This window comes from Panulirus ornatus, chromosome 34 (genome assembly GCF_036320965.1).
Source record: "Panulirus ornatus isolate Po-2019 chromosome 34, ASM3632096v1, whole genome shotgun sequence".
Taxonomy (NCBI): Eukaryota; Metazoa; Arthropoda; class Malacostraca; order Decapoda; family Palinuridae; genus Panulirus; species Panulirus ornatus.
In genome coordinates this window covers 9,323,020-9,336,611 of record NC_092257.1, presented here as the reverse complement: position 1 = coordinate 9,336,611, position 13,592 = coordinate 9,323,020, and positions in this window count along the sequence as shown.

Here is a 13,592-nt window from a genome sequence, read left to right as displayed (position 1 = left end):
TGTATCTCCCGGCTGGTAAGTCCTGTTGCCCCTGATTTTTGTTTCTGTAAATCATCATATTCATATCTTCTTCATAATTTCACTCTCATTTTCTTTTCTTTCTTGCCAAAGTACTTCCGTCGCAAGTAATATTCAGGTAGGGGGATCTAGACTTTACTCCCCATATGAAAATTTAGTGTAGTAAATCGAGAGATAGTGCTGGCCATATCAACTCTCACGTATGTGTTGCCATTGTCGTGTAGTGTACGTTTTCTATGTTGCTCCCGTGTCAATACATCATTACCCGCACAATACATTTCTATTTAAAATATTTACCTGTTCTCTTTTCATGTCATGTTTTATGAAAGAATACAAATATGAAATAAATAGCAATATTTACCATTAATCATGAATAATTAAGGTTGACATTGCGTTGTATCAGCTCTGGCATATAAGCTCTACAAGCGTTAACTGTAGCAATGAAATGAATATTTGCAGAATATTCCTGCTTGCCAAGCAGTATTGGCGTCCGGCCACGTACCACACGGGCGTTTACCTGTTTGCAAATTCCTGCAAACTGGTCCTTAAACACCACTGGTTTGGCCCATTATCAAAGAAACAAAGAGGCGAGCCCCTCAGCGAGCAGAGTGTCACAGGGTTCTGACTGACCCCAACAGCAGATGGAATTCACCACAAAAATTAGAACAAAGTTTTCATCAGCTGGTGTAATCATTAGTTTTACTGCCTGAGCACTGCCATTCACATTTACATTTCATTCTCGTGTTTTTCTCTTATACTTAATGGTCTTCATGTGGAGAAACAGTGTTCTTGCGTCTTACAAAACAAGTTTACGCTTATGGTTCGGCGTCCTGAAGTTTACGGTCATAAAATACATGTCATGGACTTCAACCGCTTACTTGGCTCTCCCCCCCTTTAGTACAGGCTCACGTAATGGTCGTACCCTCCGACGTCTTCATACATTGCTTACGTAAGCAAGACTCAGGGTCACAAGGTACGCATAGTGTTCTTAAGACACGGGGTTGGCCTGGTCGCATAGCTTGCCCGGGTCAGTGTGTTAATGGGCGGTAGTTCTTACGCACTCATGGAGTCACTCCGGGGCAAAAAAAAAAAAAAAATCGTTTCCCATTGCCAATCTGCCAGTTATATATATATATATATAAATATATATATATATATATATATATATATATATATATATATATATATATATATATATATATATATATATATATATATATATATATATATATATATATATATATATATCTTTCATACTATTCGCCATTTCCCGCGTCAGCGAGGTAGCGTTAAGAACAGAGGACTGGGCCTCTGAGGAAACATCTTCATCCAGCCCCCTTCTCTGTTCCTTCCTTTGGAAAAAAAAAAAAAAAAGAGAGGGGAGGATTTCCAGCCCCCCGCTCCCTTCCCTTTTAGTCGCCTTCTACGACACGCAGGGGATACGTGGGAAGTATTCTTTCTCCCCTATCCTCAGGGAAAATATATATATATATATATATATATATATATATATATATATATATATATATATATATATATATATATATATATCTTTCATACTATTTGCCATTTCCCGCATTAGCGAGGTAGCGTTAAGAACAGAGGACTGGGCCTTAGAGGGAATATCCTCATCTGGCCCCCTTCTCTGTTCCTTCTTTTGGAAAAAAAAAAAAAAAAAACGAGAGGGGAGGATTTCCAGCCACCCGCTCACTCCCCTTTTAGTCGCCTTCTACGACACGCAGGGAATACGTGAGAAGTATTCTTTCTCCCCTGTCCCCAGGGATAATATGTTTAATCTGTTTATGGATGGGGTTGTTAGGGAGGTGAATGCAAGAGTTTTGGAAAGAGGGGCAAGTATGAAGTCTGTTGGGGATGAGAGAGCTTGGGAAGTGAGTCAGTTGTTGTTCGCTGATGATACAGCGCTGGTGGCTGATTCATGTGAGAAACTGCAGAAGCTGGTGACTGAGTTTGGCAAAGTGTGTGAAAGAAGAAAGTTAAGAGTAAATGTGAATAAGAGCAAGGTTATTAGGTACTGTAGGGTTGAGGGTCAAGTCAATTGGGAGGTGAGTTTGAATGGAGAAAAACTGGAGGAAGTGAAGTGTTTTAGATATCTGGGAGTGGATCTGGCAGCGGATGGAACCATGGAAGCGGAAGTGGATCATAGGGTGGGGGAGGGGGCGAAAATTCTGGGGGCCTTGAAGAATGTGTGGAAGTCGAGAACATTATCTCGGAAAGCAAAAATGGGTATGTTTGAAGGAATAGTGGTTCCAACAATGTTGTATGGTTGCGAGACGTGGGCTATGGATAGAGTTGTGCGCAGGAGGATGGATGTGCTGGAAATGAGATGTTTGAGGACAATATGTGGTGTGAGGTGGTTTGATCGAGTAAGTAACGTAAGGGTAAGAGAGATGTGTGGAAATAAAAAGAGCGTGGTTGAGAGAGCAGAAGAGGGTGTTTTGAAATGGTTCGGGCACATGGAGAGAATGAGTGAGGAAAGATTGACCAAGAGAATATATGTGTCGCAGGTGGAGGGAACGAGGAGAAGAGGGAGACCAAATTGGAGGTGGAAAGATGGAGTGAAAAAGATTTTGTGTGATCGGGGCCTGAACATGCAGGAGGGTGAAAGGAGGGCAAGGAATAGAGTGAATTGGAGCGATGTGGTATACCGGGGTTGACGTGCTGTCAGTGGATTGAATCAAGGCATGTGAGGCGTCTGGGGTAAACCATGGAAAGCTGTGTAGGTATGTATATTTGCGTGTGTGGACGTATGTATATACATTTGTATGGGGGTGGGTTGGGCCATTTCTTTCGTCTGTTTCATTGCGCTACCTCGCAAACGCGGGAGACAGCGACAAAGCAAAAAAAAAAAAAAATATATATATATATATATATATATATATATATATATATATATATATATATATATATATATATATATATATATATATATATTCGCCTTATCCCGCGTTAGCGAGGTGGCGTTAACAACAGAGTGAGCCTTTGAGGGTGTATCCTCACCTGGCCCACCTCTCGGTTCCTTCTTTTGGAAAATTATAAACGGGAGGGGAGGATTTCCAGCCCCCGCTCCCTCCCCTTTCTGTCGCCTTCTACGACACGCATGGAATACGTGGGAAGTATTTTCTCCTCTATCCCAGGGATGATATATATATATATATATATATATATATATATATATATATATATATATATATATATATATATATATATATATATATATATATATATATATATATATATATATATGCTATCAACACATTCTTGATTCTCGTGTTCTTTTGTGATTTATGTGTGTATATATATCCTTTATGAGGCTCCTTAAAGCGCGCGTCCACGGGACATGAAATGTGATGTCGTGTGTACGTCTAGGTGCAGAGAGTGCTAGGTAGTGGAGTAGCGATTGCTCGGTCTCCTCTTTATGATGGCAGCATCGTGGTCGGATAAGGTCTTGGGACGTGTTGAAAGGTGCTTGTAGTGGTGGGTGATGTCCAAAGAAAAAAACTGGAGTGTAATTCGAGTTTGCCTGGGGTGTGTAGTTTCTGATGAACGTATGTCTAGTGGTCTTAAAGACTGAATTGCAACGTCGTTTATTTAGTGCTTGTCGGGTTATATCAGTGTGTATGTGTTTTGTCAGTGTTATATATGTCAGGGATGGGGAAGGGGTCTGTAAATAGAGGTTACTGAAGTGTGAGACTGGGGCAAGCTTTTTATTTCTACCTGGGGTTGGTGGTTAGTTGTAAAGTGGCTCGGATGGATAAGGTCTCGTGCCGAACATGTTCAGGTGGAACTGTACCGAGAGGATTTTTGTTTAATTGTGAAGGTGTTGTGTATTTGTTGTTGCTAGGTAGCCAGTGATTATCATGTGTGGTTCAGAGCTTAGTTGTATTTGCTTTTTAGAGGATGGTAGACATGGCAAGTGAGGCATAATCTAAAGTGGATTTATGTATGTAAAGGATGTTAAGGGGTTCTTTTTCTAGTACAGATCTGGTACCAGTTTGTGTACTGATGGTATTTAGTTTGTGTATTGCTTTTGTGCTGATGTAATGGATGTGGGAGTGTGTGTCATGTGTGTATCGTCTGTGATGTCTCGAACACTTGGTGTTTTGTTCAGTGGGAGAGACTGTCCATTTTGTGTGACTGGAGGGTATGAGCTGGATTCGTGTCTGTCTGGGGTTCAAAAAGTAATTGAAGGCTCTTGTAGAGCTACAGAGTTGCTGTTCTTGGTGAGCCATTGTTCCAGAGACATAATATGGAGGATGTAGGTGTTGTGATGTGATGGTGAAGTCGTCTGCGTATGAAAGGATTTTCATGTTAGAGGTTTGCCTGAGGTAATGGGGGAGATTGAAGAGAGCAGAAGAAAGATTGCTATATATATATATATATATATATATATATATATATATATATATATATATATATATATATATATATATATATATATATATATTCAAAACTTATTTTTTCTCAACCTTTTTGAAAGAATTTAACTTCTGCTTTTCCAACTGGTGTGCGAGATGGTGTGAACCTGCCTCTTGCTCGTCCTCGAGTGTTAACTGTACCCAACACATTGATCCGCAGTCTGGCTTGCCTAGCCCGCGTGTACTGCAGAGTAATCATGCAGTATGTATCCGCAACAGGAATGCCAAACTTCCAGGTGTTTCGTAACGCTGGACCCGAGGTGGTTGAGCAACAGGAGTTCATGATACAGGGAAGGGTTTCAGTCCTTCGGGTATTACTGTTGCCAAGAGTAAACACACATCAACTTTTTTTTTTTCCTAACACCAACCGTCAGACGGTTACACGTATTAGCGGGGGAGTTCAATTTTACGCTGGTCCGCACATATATATAGGGACGTCACATATATGTAGGGACGTCACTATGTACATGGTTGTTAATAATTTTCCAGACGGTGGGCTTAAAACACCGGACATTAATCTCCTTGGCATAGAGATAAGGTAGTCTCATAGACAGTCTTATTCATTCTGCCTGTGTCTCTGACTGCTTGATATCCACATCATGTAATCGCCTCTCGTAAGTCAGTTCATAGCTTGATGATACTGGTTGGATGCATTAATAATCGTTAAAATACTTCTTGGCCATCAAGATACTATCCATAAAAAGATGGAGGCAAACCACTGATCTATGCTATAATGAGATCACTGGTACAACAATAACTACAGTAGGATCACTTAGAATAAAAGTAGGTACATTAAACAAGTACCGTAATCCGTTGACTGTTACAAGGACATATATTCTTAATATATTTTTAATATATTTTTCAATGTTTAGTGTCATCTCACTCAATTCTAATACTATACAGTGTCCTCTTAGTCACTTGAGGAGGAACGAATGATATTAGCTCAATAATCGAAGTCGGTGTATCAGATACGCTTGTCCCGGGATCTTTTGGTAACACCAAGGCGTCGCAATATGAGCCTTTCCTGTGAGAGCAAGGCTGTAGTGAGTTTGACCGGAAATATTACTTCCATGTTACTATCATTCTTTTTCCATGCCATCGAGAACTTATTCATAATTGGTAACGATAATGACCGTATTTCCGCCAACACCTTCTTATTTCATTTTTGCAGAATTAAGGTAGTTAGCAGCTGTGATCTTCGTAAGGAAAGGATTTATAGTGATGGACAGTGTGACAGGTGAGTGACGGGTGGGGACAGTAAGACCCCAGGATACATTTCTGCATCTGCCATCAACTGTAGCATTCCGTTTTAACTTACAGTTAAAATGAATACACTTTTCTCTTAATACTAAGTAAGGATATTTGATGTGGATACTTTTCACTGTGCGGCGCAGTGAGCCAGCAGTTTTGTGATTGTCGTGTCACTCTGACCCAAGTAACTGTTCTTTCATCTTTTTTCTTTTCTGCTTCACTCGTTCGTGAGGTGCTGACATTCAGTTCATTAACATACAATCTCACCTCGCACTGAACACTTAATGATCCGTAGCTCATGCCAATCGTTTTTGGTACTAACATTTTTCCTGCTGAATGCACTACGCGCTTGACCTGCCTGTTCGCAAATCATCGTAATTACTCGGAAGGAAGTGCACCAGTAATCTGTGTACACACATTTGCAGAGCCTAGTCATATACGATGTATTACTGCACTTTAGTTTGTGTGTGTGTGTGTGTGTGTGTGTGTTCCTAACTGTGGCCTCAACTGCTACACGGAGACCGCCAAGATCCGAGATGAGAGAGTGACTGTAGGACCAGCCACACCACGAACAAGGAACGACGGCACCTTGACTACCTTGAATTCTTCAATAGGTCACTTAGTCACATGTATCGAAAAAACATATACTTGGTCCCCAAGTAGGCCTATCGTTTACAAACTCTGAGCTTCGTGTTTAATCTTGTGTGTTACACCAGCTGTATTGTATGGTTGAATATCAAACGTCACGAATACTTGAATTCCTTTATATTGTATTTTGTACTTGTCCTCTCATAGAATGGTATCATTTCATATCTATATCCTCTCAGTAATGGATTAGATTAGCAGATTCAGCAGTTGGTCCAGGAAGTGTCCTTGATATATCACTGCATATATAATTTTTGTAATCGAAAAGGTCAGTAGTCAAAGATATGACGTGAGTAAGACAGTGAGCGTGGTTGGGCAAGCCTCGCTCTAGTGTACTGCACGTCAGTTACCTTCTGGATAACCTTAAGTTACTTCTCATCTTGAAATAATTACAGCTTCGCCTGGGTGTACTTAAGTTACTTCTCATCTTGAAATAGTTACAGCTTCGCCTGACCAGAAACGTTTTCTAAAGAGTAACTTTCGTAGATAGTCTGTTCTGAATTCATCTCGCAGCTGTTGCTTTTGCTAAGATCATTTGTCACAAGTTGTGCTGATTCTGATTTGACTTTCCTTAACATCTTGGACGTCCCAGCACCCATCATCACGCTGTGGACAGAGAGGAGTCTCTTGTCCTAGGGAACTTCCAGTATTTTCATCACTAAAAAACATATATGATCCGTCGTCAGCTTGAACTGTAAACATGCAGACGAACGATGAATAATAAGTTGGAGGATATGTTTCCTGTTTTAATTGCACTTTAATCCAATGACCATGACGGTATAACCCTTTGATATGACAGTTCAACACATAGTTATAATAGCCTGAACTCTGACCTAATGCTTAAAGGAACGTTCAAAGCCATCATACCCAAATGTCACACCGCCATGCCCAAGGATCATACCTTTCATGCTCAAGGATCACACTGTCAAGCTCATGGTTAGAATACCGTGATGCTCAAGGATTATCTGTCATGTTCATGTATCATAACGTCATGCTCAAGGATCACACTGTCGTGCTCATGGTTCATACCATGATGTTCAAGGATCATACCGTCATGCTCAAAGATCATACTGCCGTGCTCATGGTTCATACCGTCATGCTCATGGATCATACCGTCATGTTCAAGGATCATACCGTCATGCTCAAAGATCATACTGCCATGGTCATGGATTATACCGTCATGCTCATGGATCATACTGTCATGTTCAAGGATCATATCGTCATGCTCAGGGATCATACCGTCATGTTTAAGGATCATACAGTCATGCTCAGAGATCATACCTTTAAGCTAATAGACATGAGACATAGTTACACAGACCACTCAGACCCAAGGTCTATTCGAGGTGGTCTGGCCTTAATATTTCTACTTTAAAGAAAATACAGTCTCATTAAAAGCAGAAGAAAAGGATAGCAAAGCAGAGGCTCTCTCCCCGCCCTCTACTCCCTCCAGCAACACGACGTACGAAAAACGAAAACAAACATACCTATGCAGGATTGATATGCCTGAAGGAAATTTTTCATAGGTTAAGTCATACGGTAGAATGAACATGAATATATCGTGCATCCCATCACCAACAACATGCCTTCTTCAGCTTTTGTATTATAAAGACAATAATAAGAATACATTTGAGCTCCGGCCTCTCGACTTACCTTGCCTATATTTTTCCTTATGTTGAAGAATGATACAGTAATTCTTACTCTCTTAAAGCAGGTGACATGGGTTAATCAATATTGGTATGTTACCAGGGAGAAATCGGTGGTTGAGAAGGTAACATAATATACCTCTACGTTATGATGATTGATTAAATGAATTATTCAATACTAGAGAGCGGCAAGTAATGATCAAACCTGAAGATATAAAGGGTGTTGCTCTGAACATTTTATGGGAGGTTATTCCACGCATCAATAATGTCATCGGTAAAGAAATATTTCATACAGTCCAGATCAACTCGGTAACTTCTAAGTTTTAGTCTATTCCTCTCGTTAGTACTACTGGGGCTACTATAAAGAAATATCCAATGTTGAATCCTTTGGCTATTTTAAACTATTCTGTCAATTTGCCTTGAAGACACCTCTTGCCTAGGGAGGACAAGTTTGTCTCAAAATCTCTCCTCATATGGTTTGTTACGCAAGGAGGGAATTAATTTAATTGCTCTTCGCTGTACTGCTTCCAACTTAAGACTATCCTTACTTAAATGGGGGACCAAAACTGCACTGCATATTTGAGGTGTGGTTTATCTAAACTGAGATATAGTGGCAATATCACATCCTTGCTTTTGTATGTAAAGTGTCTGTTAATGAATCCTAACAACCTAATGGCTTTCTTGGCAGCTTCATGATAATGCTGGGGAATGTGAAGTTGTTGGAGACCCCTCGATCTCTCACACTGAGGGGTCATGGATCATTACATCATGATCAAGGATCATACCATCATGCTCGCGGCTCATAGTGTCATGCTCAAGGATCATATCATCTTACTCGCAGATTATACCGTCATGATCAAGAACCATAGCGTCATACTCACGGATCATACCGTCATGCTCAAAAACCGTGACGTCAAACTGTTGGTACTGTACGGGATGGAAGTTCTACACTCGCTGGGCCGCATCGCTTTAACATTTTCTGTCACACAAATTTTCGAATAATGACTTTACCGCAGTAGATGCTGGATCACCCGATTACTTTCCCGCAGTAGAGGCTGAATAATCCCATTACTTTCCAGTGGTAGAGGCTGGATCATCCCTTTACTTTCATACAGTAGATGATGGATCATCCCAGTACTTTCTTACAGTAGGTGATGGATCATCCCATTACTTTCCTGTAGTAGATGCTGGATATCCCATTATTTTCCCGCAGTAGAGGCTGGATCATCCCATTACTTTCCAGTAGTAGAGTCTGGATCGTCCCATTACTTTCCCGCAGTAGATGCTGAATCATCCCATTACTTTCCAGTAGTAGAGGCTGGATCGTCCCATTACTTTTATACAGTAGATGATGGATCATCCCAATACTTTCTTACAGTAGATGATGGATCATCCCATTACTTTCCTGTAGTAGATGCTGGATCATCCAATCATTATCCTTTAGAAGAAGCTAGATCATCCCATTACTTTCCCGCAGTAGATGCTGGATCATCCCATTACTTTCCCGCAGTAGAGGCTGGATCATCCCATTACTTTCCTGTAGTAGAGGCTTGGATCATCCCATTACTTCTTGTAGTAGAGGCGGGATCAACCCATTTGACTTTCCCGCAGTAGATGCTGGATCATCCCATTACTTTCCTGTAGTAGAGGCTGGATCATCCCATTACTTTCCTGTAGAAGAGGCTGGATCATCCCATTACTTTCCTGTAGTAGAGGCTGGATCATCCCATTACTTCCTGTAATAGAGGCTGGATCATCCCATTACTTTCCCGCAGTAGAGGCTGGATCATCCCATTACTTTCCTGTAGTAGAGGCTTGATCATCCCATTACTTTCCTGTAGAAGAGGCTGGATCATGTCATTACCGTCCTGTAGTAGATGCTGGATCATCCCATTACTTTCCTGTAGTAGATGCTGGATCATCCCATTACTTTCCTGTAATAGAGGCTGGATCATTCTACGGAGATGAATAATAATGCCACTTAGTATATATTCATCTATGTTTATTTTTTATACTTTGATACTTTCTCCCGCGTCAGCAAGGTAGCGCAAGGAAACAAACGAAAAAATGGCCCAACCCACACACATGCACACATGCACATGTATTTACATAAACGCCTACACACGCACATATACATACCTATACATTTCAATGTACACGTACATAAACATACACAGACATATACATATATGCACATGCACATATTCATACATGCTGCCTTCAACCATTTCTGCCGCCACCCCGCCACACATGAAATGACACCCCACCCCCCCTACCCCCGCGGGCGCGCGAAGTAGCGCCAGAAAACAACAAAGGCCACATTCATTCACACTCAGTCTCTATCTGTCATGTGTAATGCACCGAATCCACAGCTCCCTTTCCACATCCAGGCCCCACAAAACTTTCCTTGGTTTACCGAAGACGCTTACATGCCCTGGTTCAATCCATTGACAGCACATCGACCCCAGTATACACATCGTCCAATTCACTCTATTCCTTGCACGCCTTTCACTCTCCTGTATGTTCAGGACCCGATCGCTCAAAATCTTTTTCACTCCCACTTCTCGTTCCCTCCACCTCTGACACATATATCCTCTTTGTCAATCTTTCCTCACTCATTCTGTCCATGTGATCAAGCCATTTCAATACGCCATCATCTGCTCTCTCAACCACACTCTCTTTATTACCACACATCTCTCTTACCCTTTCATTACTTACTCGATCAAACCACCTCACACCACATATTGTCCTCAAACATCTCATTTCCAACGCATCCACCGTCCTCCGCACAACCCTATCTATAGCCCACGCCTCGCAACCATATAACATTGTTGGAACGACTATTCCTTCAAACATACCCATTTTTGCTTTCCAAGATAATGTTCTCGCGTTCCACACATTCTTCAACGCGCCCAGAACCTTCGCCCCCTCCCCTACCCTGTGACTCACTTCCGCTTCCATGGTTCCATCAGCTGCTAAATCCACTCCCAGATATCTAAAACACTTCACTTCCTCCAGTTTTTCTCCATTCATACTTACCTCCCAATTGACGTGTCCCTCATTCCTACTGTACCTAATATCCTTGCTCTTATTCACATTTACTCTCAGCTTTCTTCTTCCACACACTTTACCAAATTCATTCACCAGCTTCTGCAGTTTCTCACCCGAATCAGCCACCAGTGGTGTATCATCAAACAACTGACTCGCTTCCAAATCCCTCTCATCCACAGCAGACTGCATACTTGCCCCTCTCTTCAAAACTCTTGCATTCACCTACTTAACAACCCCATTCATAAACAAATTAAACAACCATGGAGACATCACGCACCTCTGCCGCAAACCGACATTCACTGGAAACCAGTCACTTTCCTCTCTTCCTTCACGTACACATGCCTTACATCCTCGATAAAAAATCTCACTTCGTCTAGCAACTTACCTCCTGTACCATATACTCTCAATACCTTCCACAGAGCATCTCTGTCAAATCTATCATATGCCTTCTCCAGATGAATAGATGCTACGTACAAATCCATTCGTTTTTCTAAGAATTTCTCACATACATTCTTCAAAGCAAACACCTAATCCACACATCCTCTACCACTTCTGAAACCACACTGCTCTTCCCCAAACTGATGCTTTGTACATGCCTTCACCCTCTCAATCAATACCCTCCCATATGATTTCCTAGGAATACTCAACAAACTTTTACCTCTGTAATTTGAGCACTCACCTTTATCCCCTTTGCCTTTGTACAGTGGCACTATGCGAGCATTCCGCCATTCCTCAGGCACCTCACCATGAGTCACACATACGTTAAGTAATCTTACCAACCAGTCAACACAGTCACCCCATTTTTTAATAAATTCCACTGCAATACCATCCAAACCCGCTGCCTTGCCGGCTTTCATCTTCCACAAAGCTTTACTACCTATTCTCTGTTTAACAAATCATTCTCCCTAACCCTCTCACTTTGCACACCACCTCGATCAAAACATCCTATATCTGTCACTTTATGATCAAACACATTCAACAAACCTTCAAAATACTCACTCCATCTCCTTCTCACATCACCACTACTTGTTATCACCTCCCCATTAGCCCCCTTCACGGATGTTCCCATTTGTTCTCTTTTCTTACTCACTTTATTTACCTCCTTCCAAAACATCTTTTTATTCTCCCTAAAATTTAATGATACTCTCTCACCCCAACTCTCATTTGCCCTCTTTTTCACCTCTTGCACCTATCTTTTGACCTCCTGCCTCTTTCTTTTATACATCTCTCAGTCATTTGCACTATTACCCTGCAAAGATCGTCCAAATGCCTCTCTCTTCTTTCATGGATAATCTTACTTCTTCATCCCACTACTCACTACCCCTTTCTAATCTGCCCACCTCACACGCTTCTCATGCCACAAGCATCTTTTACACAACCTACCACTGCTTCCCTAAATACATCCCATTCCTCCCCCACTCCCCTTACATCCTTTGTTCTCACCTTTTTCCGTTCTGTACTCAGTCTCTCCTGGTACTTCCTCACACAAGTCTCCTTCCCAAGCTCACTTGCTCTCACCACTCTCTTCACCCCAACATTCTCTCTTGTTTTCTGAAAACATCTACAAATCTTCACCTTCACCTCCACAAGATAATAATGAAACATCCCTCCAGTTGCACCTCTCAGCACATTAACATTCAAAAGTCTCTCTTTCGCGTGCCTATCAATCAACACGTAATCCAATAACGCTTTCTGGCCATTTCTCCTACTTACATACGTATACTTATGTATATCTCTCTTTTTAAACCAGGTATTCCCAATCACCAGTCCTTTTTCTGCGCACAAGTCTACAAGCTCTTCATCATTCCCATATACAAAACTGAACACCCCATGTACCAATTATTCCCTCAACTGCCACATTACTCACCTTTGCATTCAAATCACCCATCACTATAACCTGGTCTCGTGCATCAAAACTACTAATACACTCTCTCAGCTGCTCCCAAAACACTTGCCTCTCATTATCTTTTTTCTCATGCCGAGGTGCATATGCACCAATAATCACCCATCTCTTTCCATCCACTTTCAGTTTTACCCATATCAATCTAGAGTTTACTTTCTTACACTCTATCACATACTCCCACCACTCCTGTTTCAGGAGTAGTGCTACTCCTTCCCTTGCTCTCGTCCTTTCACTAACCCCTGACTTTACTCCCAAGACATTCCCAAACCACTCTTCCCCTTTACCCTTGAGCTTCGTTTCACTCAGAGCCAAAACATCCAGGTTCCTTTCCTCAAACATACCTATCTCTCCTTTTTTCTCATCTTGGTTACATTCACACACATTTAGACACCCCGATCCGAGCCTTCGAGGAGGATGAGCACTCCCCGCGTGACTTCTTCTTCTGTTTCCCCTTTTCGAAAGTTAAAATGCAAGGAGGGGAGGGTTTCTAGCCCCCAGCTCCCGTCCCCTTTAGTCGCCTTCTACGACACGTGAGGAATGCGTGGGAAGTATTCTTTCTCCCCTATCCTCAGGGATATATATATATATATATATATATATATATATATATATATATATATATATATATATATATATATATATATA